This window comes from Trachypithecus francoisi, unplaced genomic scaffold, assembly GCF_009764315.1.
Source record: "Trachypithecus francoisi isolate TF-2019V2 unplaced genomic scaffold, Tfra_2.0 Lachesis_group11, whole genome shotgun sequence".
Classification (NCBI taxonomy): Eukaryota; Metazoa; Chordata; class Mammalia; order Primates; family Cercopithecidae; genus Trachypithecus; species Trachypithecus francoisi.
In genome coordinates, this window is record NW_022681456.1 from 52,850,263 (window position 1) to 52,862,871 (window position 12,609).

The 12,609-nt window shown below is 36.1% G+C and overlaps 1 protein-coding gene across 2 annotated transcripts in view; it reads left to right on the forward strand.

The window, feature by feature from the left end:
• Positions 1–12,386, forward strand: part of LIN7A (lin-7 homolog A, crumbs cell polarity complex component) — a 151,650-nt gene extending 139,264 nt beyond the window's left edge. For both annotated transcript variants that reach the window (XM_033221158.1, XM_033221159.1), the window contains exon 6: positions 7,150–12,386. The gene's annotated coding sequence lies outside the window, so the exon portion shown is untranslated. The remainder of the gene's footprint in view (positions 1–7,149) is intronic.
• The last annotated feature ends 223 nt before the right edge of the window (positions 12,387–12,609 follow it).

Genomic DNA, 12,609 nt, shown 5'->3' on the forward strand with positions numbered 1-12,609 from the left:
CTGTAATCGCAATACTTTGGAAGGCCAAAGCAGCTGGATCACTTGAGGCCGGGAGTTTGAGACCAGCCTGGCCAACATGGCAAAAACCCATCTCTAGTAAAAATACAAAAAAAAAAAAAAAAGTTAGCCGGAGCTGGTGACACACACCTATAATCCCAGCTACTTCGGAGGCTGAGGCACAAGAATCGTTTGAAAACAGGAGGTGGAGGTTGCAGTGAGCCAAGTTCATGCCACTGCATTCCAGCCTGGATGGCAGATCAAGACTCTGTCTCAGAAAAAAAAAAAAAAAATCAGTAATTTGCAACAGCATGGAGATCATTACGTTAAGTGAAATAAGCCAAGCACAGAAAGACAAACATCACATATTCTCACTTATTTGTGGGAACTAAAAATGAAAGCTATTGAGCCCATGGAGCTAGAGGGTAAAAGGATGGTCACCAGAGGCTGGGAGGGATAGTGGAGGAGTGGAGAGGGAGGTGGGGATGATTGACGGGTACAGAAACACAATGAATGCATAAGGCCTAGTATTTGACAGCACAACAGGGTGACTATAGTCAATAACAATTTAGCTGTACACTTAAAAATAACTAAATGAGTATAACTGGATTGTTTGTAACGCAAAGGAAAAATACTTAAGAAAATGCACACCCCATTTTCCATGCTGTGATTATTACAAATTGCATGCCTGTATCAAAACATCTCATGTACCCCATAAATATATACATCATGTACCCACAAAAATTAAAAATTAAAAAAATTAAAAATAAAGTAGGAAACTGAAGCATATAGGAGTTTTTTAAATGTGCGTAACATTTCACATCTACTGTAACAAGTAATAGGGCCATGATTCAAACCCAGGAACATGGGCTTTAAAGCCTCTTGCTCTTACTCATATTGCCACACTGCCTCTTTGTTCAGTGGGACCTGCCCTTACTTTTCCTGACCCCACTTCACAGACAAATTTGTGAACTGTCTGGGGATTCAGTCTCATGCAGTTGTCCAAATCACCCTTATCAATTACCTTTAAAATAGTACCCCATACTTCAAAGTACTTCATCCTCAAAGATGCATTAGCTTTCCATGGCTACCATAAAAATTACCGCAAATATAGTAGCTTAAAATAACACAAATTTATTGTCTCCTGTAATGCTGTAGAATTCAATGCTCTTACTATCAAAATTCCAACGTCATTTTTCACAGAAGTAGGAAAAAAAATCCCAAAATTTGTATGGAACCACAGAAGACATCAAATAGCCAAATTAACTTTGAGCATAAAGAACCAGACTGAAGCCTTCATACTACCTGAACTTGGGGTCTATTACAAAGCTATGGTAATCAAAACAGCATGCCACTGACATAAAGAGAGACACATAGACCAATGGAACAAGCTAGAGAACCCAGAAATAAATCCACATATTTACCGTCAATTGATTTTTGACAAAGGTACCAAAAACATGTAATGGATAAAGGACAATCTCTTCAATCAATGGTGTTGGGAAAACTGTATATCCAAAGCAGAAGAATGAAATTGAACCCTTATCTCACCCCATAACAAAACCAACTTAAAAGGATTGGAAACTTAACTGTAAGACTTGAAACTATGAAACTACTAGACGAAAATAGAAGAAATGCTCCACAATATTGACATGGGCAAAGATTTCTTGGATACATTCCCAAAATCACAGGCAACAAAAGTAAAAATAGACGAACAGGATTCTACCCAACTAAATAGCTTCTTCACAGCAAAGGAAACAATTAACAGACTGAAGAAATAACCCATGGATTAGAAGAAAATATTTGCAAACCATACATCTGATAAAGGACTAATATCTAAAATATGTATGAAACTTAAAAAACTCAATAGCAAGAAAACAACCCAATCAAAAATGGGGAAATGACTTAATAGACATTTCTCAAAAGAAGCCTAAGGAATAGCCAATAGATGCATGAAAAATGCTCATTGTCACTAATAATCAGGGAAATGCAAATTAAAACCACAGTGAGATCTCACCTCACACCTCTTAGAATGGCTATTATCAAAAAAAAAGACAAAGCTAGATGTGTAGCAAGCACCTGTAGTCCCAGCTACATAGGAGGAGGAGGGTGAGGCAGGAGGATTGCTTGAGTCCAGGAATTTGAGTCCACCCTGAACAACGTAGTGAGACCCCCATCTCTTAAAAAAAAAAGTAAAATTTTAAATTTTAAAAAAGAAAAAAATATATAACAAGTGTTTGCAAAGGTGTGGAGTAAGAGAAATCCTTATGCAACAGTGGTGGGAATGTAAATTAATACAGACATTTTGGGAAAAAATATAGGGGACAGTCCTCAAAAACTAAAATGAGAACCACCATATGATCCAACAATCTCACTTCTGGGGATATATCCAAATGAATCAAAATTAGCATGTTAAAAGGATACCTGCAGTACATGTAGATTGCAGCATTGTTCACACTAGCTAAGATAAGGGAGCAACATAGGTGTCCAGCATCAGTTAAATGAATATACATAACAGAATACTATTCAGCCTCAAAAGGGAGGGAAATCCTGTCATTTGCAACAACATGGATGAACCTGGAAGACATTGTGCTAAGTGAAATAAGCCAGGCACAGACGAACAAATATCACATTTCTCACCTATAAGTGGAATCTAAAAAAGTTAGACTGCTTCGGGTGTGGTGGCTCACACCTGTAATCCCAGCACTTTGGGAGGCTGAAGCTGATGGATCACGAGGTCAGGAGTTTGAGACTAACCTGGCCAATATGGTGAAACACTGTTTCTACTAAAAATACAAAAATTAGCCAGGCGTGGTGGTGCACCTGTAATCCCAGCTACTCAGGAAGCTGAGGCAGAAGAATCGCTTGAACCCGGGAGGTGGAGGTTGCAGTGAGCCGAGATCGCACTACTGCACTCCAGCTTGGGCGATGGAGGGAGACTCTGTCTCAAAAAAAAAGAAAAAAAAGGGGCCGGGCGCGGTGGCTCAAGCCTGTAATCCAGCACTTTGGGAGGCCGAGACGGGCGGATCACGAGGTCAGGAGATCGAGACCATCCTGGCTAACACGGTGAAACCCCGTCTCTACTAAAAATACAAAAATTAGCCGGGCGAGATGGCGGGCGCCTGTAGTCCCAGCTACTCGGGAGGCTGAGGCGAGAGAATGGCGTAAACCCGGGAGGCGGAGCTTGGCAGTGAGCTGAGATCCGGCCACTGCACTCCAGCCGGGCGACAGAGCGAGACTCCGTCTCAAAAAAAAAAAAAAAAAAAAAGAAAAAAAAGTTAGACTCATAGAAGTAGAGAGTAGAATGGTGATTATCAGAGGTTGTAGGAGAAGGGTGAACAGGAAAAGAAAGGGTACAAAGTTTTAGTTAGACAGGAGGAATAAGCTTTAGTGATCTATTGCACAGAATGATGAGTTAAATAATAATATCTATTTCAAAATTGTTAAAAGGATAGATTTTAAATATTTCCACCACAAAAAATAAGTATGTGTGGTGATAAAATGTGTTAATTATTTTTTCTGGTTTAATCATTTCACATTGTAAACATATCAAAACATCAATTCAATATATTTGTACATCACAAATGTATTTGTACATCACAAATTTATACATCACAAACATATACAATTATTATTTGCCAATTGAATATCAAATTTTAAAAATATATCTTGTAATTCTGTAGGATAGAAGTCCAACACAGTTTTACTGGGCTTTAGGGGGCTCTGGGGAAAAATTCATTGCTTCCTGGGCCCTTCCTCCATCTTCGAAACCAGTAGCGGTGGTGGAGTCCTTCTCACATTGCATTTCTCTGACCTCTGCCTTCATCACAACGCTCTTTTCTGTCCCCCTCTTTCATTTGTGTTGTTGTCTTGGTGCTTGTAAAACTGTTTAATTTATTTCTACTGTTTACATTTGATGTTTATTGTATATGAAAGTGACACTTTTTCATTGCAAAATTTTTAGACAGTAGAGAAGTATAAAGAATAAATTAACCTTTCAGCTATGATCTCACTTCATTTTAGTACATGTTGTTTTTTTCTCCAGACATGTTATTTCTATATATGTATGTTTATATGTGTGTGTTTATATATATATATATATATATATGCTTATTTTCACCATATTTTACATACTAAATTATAGCCTGATTTTTTAAAATTAAACAATATGGTTAACATTAGTAGACTTAGGTCTACATTTTAAATATCTGTGTAAAGTCTTACTGTCTAGGTATACAATAATCAATCTCTTATGAATGGACATTAAGGTCATTAACGTTTTTATATGTTGTTGGATTTGATTTGCTAACTTTTGTTGAGGATTTTTAAATTTATTTTCATGAGAGACATTGGTGTGTAGTTAGGTTTTTTTTCCTTCTAGTGTCTTTGTCTGGCTTTGGTATTAATGTAATGCTGGCCATATAGAATGAGTTAGGAAGTATTCTGTCTGCTCCTGTCTGATATGCTGAAAGCAATTATAGACAATTGGTACAACTTATTTCTTAAATTTAGGTAGAATTCTCCGGTGAACCTATCAGGGTATGGTGCTTCCTGCTTTGGAATGTTACTAATTATTGATTCCACTTCTTTTCTCAATATAGACCTATTCAAATTGTCTATTTCTTCTTATGTGAGTTTTGGCAGATTGTGTCTTTCAAGGAATTGGTCCATTTCATCACGGTTATCAAAATGGTGGATATAAAGTTGTTCATAGTATTTTTTTTTTTTTTTACTATCCTTTTAATGTCCATGGTATTTGTAGTGATGTGACTGCTTTCATTTCTAATATTGGTAATAATTTGTGTCCTCTCTTCCTTTTTGTTAGCCTAGCTAGAAGTTTATTGATTTTATCAGTCTTTTTATTTTATTTTATTCGAGATGGGGGGTCTTGCTATGTTGCCTAGGCTGGACTTAAATTCCTGGACTCACACAATCCTTCCATCTCAGTCTCCTGAGTAGCTGGGACTACATGCATGTACCACAGTGCTTGGTTTTTATTGATCATTTTAAAGAATCAGCTTTTGATTTCATTGATTTTCTCTATTAATTTCCTATTTTCAATTTCATTGATTTCTTCCACATTAATTTTTATTAATGAAAAATTAATCTGCATTAATTTTTATTACTTGTTTTCTTCTGCTTACTTTGGATTTAATTTGCCCTTTTTCTAGTTTCCTAGGGAAGAGGTATAGATGATTCAGTTTTTGGTTCCCACAACTTATCAAAACATTTTTTTTTTTTTTTTTTTTTTTGAGATGGAGTCTCGCTCTGCCGCCTGGGCTGGAGTGCAGTGGCCGGATCTCAGCTCACTGCAAGCTCCGCCTCCCGGGTTCACGCCATTCTCCTGCCTCAGCCTCCCGAGTAGCTGGGACTACAGGCGCCCGCCACCACGCCCGGCTAGTTTTTTTTTTTTTTTTTTTTTTTTTTTGTATTTTTTAGTAGAGACGGGGTTTCACCGTGTTAGCCAGGATAGTCTCGATCTCCTGACCTCGTGATCCACCCGTCTCGGCCTCCCAAAGTGCTGGGATTACAGGCTTGAGCCACCGCGCCCGGCCAAAACATTTTTATTTTTTATTTTTACTTGGTTCAAAATATTCTTTAAATTTCTCTTGTGATTTTTTTCCTTTGACCCATCCCTCTTCCACTTTTAATTACATTGGGTTGAACTAAATAATCCAGAATAATTTTCTTATTTTAATGTAGGCTGATTAGCAACCTTAATTTCATTTACAACCTTAATTTCCCTTTGTCATGTAATCTACCATATTCATAGGTTCTGGAGATTAGGATGTGGACTTAACATATAGTGGATGAGGAGGCACTATTCTCCTACCACAATGGCTCTTTTAAGAGTTAGTAAGGCAATTTGATCAACAAGATTCACACTAATATGGAAAGAAGCTTTTGTGAAAAATGAATTGTTAATCAGTTAAATCTCTACCAGACTGGCTCACATGGGGAAACCCCATCTCTACTACAAATACAAAAATTAGCTGGGGGTGGTAGCACACGCCTATAGTCCCAGCTACTCGGGAGGCTGAGGCAGGAGAATCGCTTGAGCCCGGGAAGCAAAGATTTACTTCATCAAAAAAAAAAAAAAAAAGAACTCAGTCTAGATCTCTGGTCACTGTAGAGCTAAATGACCTTTAGGAAGTTATTCAATCTAAGATTTCAGTAAAATGGTCTGTTGTGGAGATTAAATATGAAAAAAGGTGAAACTCTTAACAAAATGTATGACACTTAGTGAGCACTCCATAAATTTTCATTAGTCATAGGAGTAGTAGTCGGAGTGGTGATGTTGTAATATTTAAAATGTTAACGCTCATGCGTTGTTATATAATATCTTGGTGACTCCTGCGGAAACACAATGGCTTTATGCACCGTGTTCAATCCACTCAGTAGGCCCCAGGGGAGGTTGGGTACATCTCTTTAAAGCACGGCAGCTGGAGAGTGTTGATGTAAAGTAAACAGAACAATTTTGTTAAAATCTGTTTTCAGTATGGTGCTTGGCATTCACTGAAATAAAAATATCTGCAGCTTAGAGAACAAAGATGTAAAAATCACTGTTCTTTCTGAAAGAAATGACCCCCTAATAGTGGAAGAGTGGCAGGTATGGGGGAAAGTGTCTGGCAAGACTGCTCCCCAAAATCTGACCATAGAGGCAATTGCCTACTCTGTTCCACGTGGTGTCAGGCTGACCTTATGGAGAGAGACAGATTTAATGTCTGCGTCAGAGAAGGAATATTGGTGCTTCCAGCCTAGCAGAGAGAGGTTTTGCTGGCTTTCACTTCAACAAAAGCACTACAAAAAGCCCTAAGAGTCATAACATAAATGTTGGTTATTCTTTGCCTTCATGAGGAAAAATAGAATCATCTGGAAATGGAAGAAAGAAATGTTTTACATTTGAAATGTTTCCAAACTGGTGTTATTTCATTTTAGGGAACAACTGTGGCTTTTCCATCTTCATTTGATAATTACTTCCTTTGCAAACATCAAACGAATTTTTTCATATGTGGAAGATGGTGCATGAATGATAGCACCCAAAATAATCCTTGCTGTTCTCACATAGCATATGCTCTTTTGATATTTTTAGCATATTGTAGTTGACAAATGAATACTAATCACTGATTTCTCTTCACTCTTTTTCCCTTTCAGGCCCTTGAGGGAAAGCTACTTGATCAAACATCCGATAGTCACAAATTTGAAATCGTGCTTCAGAATCCCAGCACATAGTAAAAGACAACACTGATAATTATACCTGTCAAGAAGCTGTGAACACATGGTGTATAAATTCTTTACCAAGGCAACTCGACACCTTCTTTCTCTGGGCTTGAACCGCCACTGCTCACGTGGGCTTTACATACATTGACCTTCCATTCACAGCAGTGGGAATTCTCAGTGTGCAGAGGGAGAGGTTTTCTAGTCTGCAAACTGAAACAGTGTAAGAAGAATAAAGTCTGTGACTTTTAAATAAATCACCAGGGCCAAGATTAAGTGAATCTTGGGTCCATAGCTTTTCCAGATATTAGCAAACCCCTCATTAGGCTATAATTCAAACTGCATCAGTTCAAAGGGTGTTGCCACATAACAGAAACCTACACATTGCCCCTTACCCTGACCTGCTCCACAATCCATAGTGCTGAGTTGTCTGAATTGGAATTCCAGTTAATTGCAAGTTCAACCTCTGTTTTCCTCTTGAATCACAAGGTATCATAGTATATTTATATTTTCTTCAGGTTCTAGAAGCAGTCGGCTTTTAATTTTGTTTCCACGAATTTTATTATGCATTAATAGAATGGACCAGTTTTAGCTCAGCTTTCAGTTTGTTAGAAGCAAGGGTAGCAACTCTAGCACTGTAGTTTTTGATCTAATTATTGCTTGTATCTATTATTATTAATTCCAACAGAATATAATGTATATTTATTCTACAAAATATATATTATCAGAGTGCATTCGTTATAACTTAGGTTCTTTTCTTACCAAGTGTTAAGAATCTAGTAAGAGAATACTAGCAAAGGACCTAGCCCCGTGAACAGATTCTCATATGTTATATACATAACCCCACTCTCAATATTTTTTGTTGCATTTTATACTTTTTGATTGATAAACATTGAAGAAATCTAAACTCTACTGACACTGATGTGCTGTCATAGAAGCCTATTTTGTATTTTAAAACTTAGCAAAACTAAATTATATGTGCATATATATTCAAATATTTATGTCACACAAAGTTTAGGTCAATTTCCCCAAATATAAACTAGATATTTTTGGGACTCTAACATAAACAAATATTATTTCTCTTATAATTGGGCAGATGGAAACCAGTGGTATCAATATTGTGAATGGCAGATGTTGCTTCCTCTAGAGAAAAAAAAAATAAAACCACCTACTTTGTTAATATATTCCCATAGGTAAATAGACAGTGAGATATCATCTTTCAGAAAATATCATTCACTGGAAAATAATCTGTTAGAACTACTTTTACAGGTCATAATTTTTGGTTTATGGTAAATCTAGGCACCGAAGTCTGATCTTCATGAAATAAATAGGAAGCAATAATTATTTGGGCATTTGAATACCTTAAGCACAGAAATGTATCTGAGAAAAGGATAATTGCTTAGTTGAAGTATTAAAAATAGATCAGGAAACCAGAGGCAAATATTTGAATATTCCTTATTCTCAAATACAGAAATTGATTCCCCAAGATACAATACAATTGATATTGTATCCTCAAATAATCCCCCAAAATAGAAATGTATGAAGCTCAGTTTAGACTGTCTTCTTGCAAATAAAACAAAACCAATCAAAACTACCCAGCACATTTTATTATGCCCTGTTGGGTGATAGTATTGTCAATACCAGGTTCTCCCTACTCTTCACAATGCATCCCTCACCAGAGGAAAAACAGCAAGGAAACTAGGACGTTCGCTAATTTCAACAATGCCCGGCTGTGGTAACAGATTCCCATCCTTGAATACATACCATTTTTTACTAGAGACAACGGGGGTGGTGGGGTGGGGTCAGTGAGGACCCTGAATGTTATGTAAAATAGATTTACAAAATAGACAAGCATGATAAAAGGGAATGAATGGAGACGATGTATTATTCAGTTTGAAAGAGATAGTTCACATTTTTATAAGAAGAATTTAATAAAACATATATTTTAGTTATCATTTAACAAAGATATATTAAAGCTATTCAGGCAATGCCACAGGATTCTCATAAAGGGAAATCATTGAACCCTTGCCATGAGAAAATGGTCATTTCAACACATTTCAATACATTGTATAAATTTGGAGCTTAAGGTGAGTGAGTATGTTTTCACTTAGTCATAAGTGTTTGTTCAATATTAAAGTTATCATATGATTTCACATCAATACAAATATTGTCACAGTGTTACAGAAACAACTATCAAGTGGTAAGATAGCTTACATTTGTGTTTTCTAGAAGCCTTTGTATTTATGCTTCATTTGCTTAATGCTAAGTGTTGATAAAGGTATGCCAGATTGTTTGTCAAAGTAAAGAGGCAATCCATCACACCTAGGACATCTAAGGACGGATTATACTTCAGAGTGGTCTCATATACAAATGACCATTTTCCTTCAGTAAAATCTTGTTGGTTGAAATGTAAGCCTTTTCCTAAAGCTTTAATCAGAAGTAGCGATCACTAAGACTGAAGCCACTTGTGGTTCTCCTAAGTTTCACTGAAACCAGAAGAAGAGGGAAAAAATTACCACAACTTGTATTATACTAATTATCTTCATTATTAATGATCATATTAGAGCCACTGACATGTCCCAGATTATATTAAACTAAAAACCTGCATTGCTCTGACATGAAGCTCAATTCAATGTAATAAACAAATTAGGTATTAAAAGTCAAAATTTAAAAAAACTGCTACGATATCACCAGAAATCCTGGTGAAATTTAATTTTTTCCCTTTTTTAGGTCAGTGGTCAGTGGGATAGATTTTTCTAAACTTTTTCCTGCTATGATTTTGAAGACAAATACATGGAGTATAGTTCAGTAAAAGAGAGCTTTCAAGCCTTTTCACTGGAGCATTTGCATTTTGATTCTGTTGTCATTTGAAACAGAACATCTGCAGGGAGATAATGAGCTTAAGTTACAATTGACTTTGGAAAGAATAACAGACTTGTGTTTCCTCAATCATGTAGTCAATAGGGAATTCTCCAGTTATGTGAACAATCACAATCTTTTAAGACAATACTTAGATCTAAATGCAAAATCTAGCATGCATAGGCTTTTTAAGGATTTTAGGCTGTCTCCAAAGAACTTGGCTCGAGATGGATTACACAATTTACAAATGCAGTTTTCAACTGTGACATCAAACTGATCTTATCTCATTTCCTGTTACTCAACTGTGCCTGTAGGACTCCAAGAGGTGGAATATTTTGTCTACATTATTTTAAACATCTATAGATATGTGTGGATGTGTGAATAATGCCAGAATTTCTCATCTTTTAGCTAGTTTGTTTTTATCATACAGACACAGCCTGTTCATAAGACCAGCTTTAGACAACATAGAACTCAATGCTCTGAAGATTCAGGGAGGCCAACACGGAAAAGATCTTCCAAAATACGGGGTGATCTGACCCATCTCATCCCTCTCTAGCTGGAAACCTCTATAGAGAAAGGGCTGTGACTGCCTTGACCTCTGTCTGGCACAACGTAGGTACTCAGTATTTGTTGGATGAATAAATGACTGAATCAATGAATAGACAAAAAAATGGATTTTACCTTCTGAAAATCTCACAGATTTTACCAGCTTATATTATACTGATTGTCACTATGATTTCTAAATTTCATGGTTGGAACTATAATTAAGTCTTTATAAAAACTTTTTAGATGTGTGAATTTGGAATTTCATTAATTAAAGACTTCAAAGATTTGAGGACATTTGAACTGTGGATAAGGAACAATGTTTGGGGATACAGAGTTTTTACGCTGAGTTGAACCCAACCTTTCTAGTTCTTTATACAAGCTTTCTGAATTATCTGGCAGGAATGATTCAAACATAAAGCCCCATTTTTAAATTTTATAAAAGATGTTGTCATTTTCATATAAAAAGATCATTACGCATATTATCCCTTTGATATTTATTAACAACCGTTCTCTAAGAAATTAATAATAATTGGAGACACCATCCCTAAATCTCTTCCTACTTTCAAAAGATCACTTATCCTTTCATATTTGATTCCTAGAATATACTAAGCTGAAGTTTAACCACACACTTATTCAGATGTTTCCATATGTTTATTCATTTAACAAATATGTATTGTGTACCTAGTGCATGCTAGGTTCTGGAAATGCAACAGCAAACAAGACAGACACAATCCCTTGTGGAGTTTACTGTGAGAAACTCTCCCACATTTACCCTAGCAATAACTAGAGAGTTTACTGTCCACTGGGTCCTCTTCACACCTGATAGAGAAAATAAAATTCCTCACCCCATGGAAATCATGAAAAACTCCCTGCACGGATTTATGTGTGCTTGCTTTTATAAAAACACTGCTTAAAAATGCTGCTTAGTTTATCTATAAACCACAGTTACACCCCAGTGAGGTAGATAAGTAATTTATTCATAACTAACATTTATGCAGCTCTATTTTCTAGCTACTGTGCTGAGTGCTTTTATGGACTATCTCATTAAATCCCTTCAACAACTCCATTCAGTAGGTTCCATTTTATAGATAAAAAAACTGAAGCACAGATATATTATGTGACTTGTCCAAGGCCACACAGCTAGCAGGTGGAACCGGGATTTGAACCCACGCAGTCTGACACAAGAGCTCATGTGTCTAATCATTATCTGTGGTTTGGGGGGACACCATTACACTGAAATGAATGAGTCACTAAGTGAGTCACTGTATATAAAATACTTGGAAATTGTAAAGTAGTATACAAAAGATATTAACGAAGTATTATTCATGGTAAACAAATCACATCAGTAGCAGATACAGGGTGAGAACTCAATCTTATGTTATAGTTTACTCTTTAGAAAAATATGTGAAGCCAGGAACATGGTTAAAGGTATAGATCAGAAAATTTCTGACATGTGATAAATATTTCAGTGACTTTTCAGATTTATTTCTTGTTAGCCACTGTGTCTATTTGGTGCTACAAAAACTGAAAGAAACAAAATCCCTGATATAAGGGCTTATAATAAATACACAGTTTGGAGATGAACTAAGGATATTTTACATTTATGGGGAAGGATTGGACAATAGTATCGTTTTCTCACCACTTGCATGTACATCATGTCTTTCCAATTGTTTTCATTATTTTTCTGAAAGAGCTGCAAAATTGTGCAGTGGTTCAATCTGACCAAAGTGGTATTATGCTGCTGGGAAGTAAAAGTATTAGACACCAAACTGGAAGTATTGTTTTCATTATCAAATGACTTTAAGTTCTTTTAAAGCATGGACGTAAAAGAATTTTTACATACTGAAGACACCTGAATATTGAGATGCTAAATTTTCTTGGGTTTCTCCATTCCTGACCACACAGTGGTGTCATTCTATTGAGGGCTTAGATTCTGTAAAGGAAAAGACAATTTTTTTTTTTTTTTTTTTTTTTTTTTTTTGCTTTCTAGTC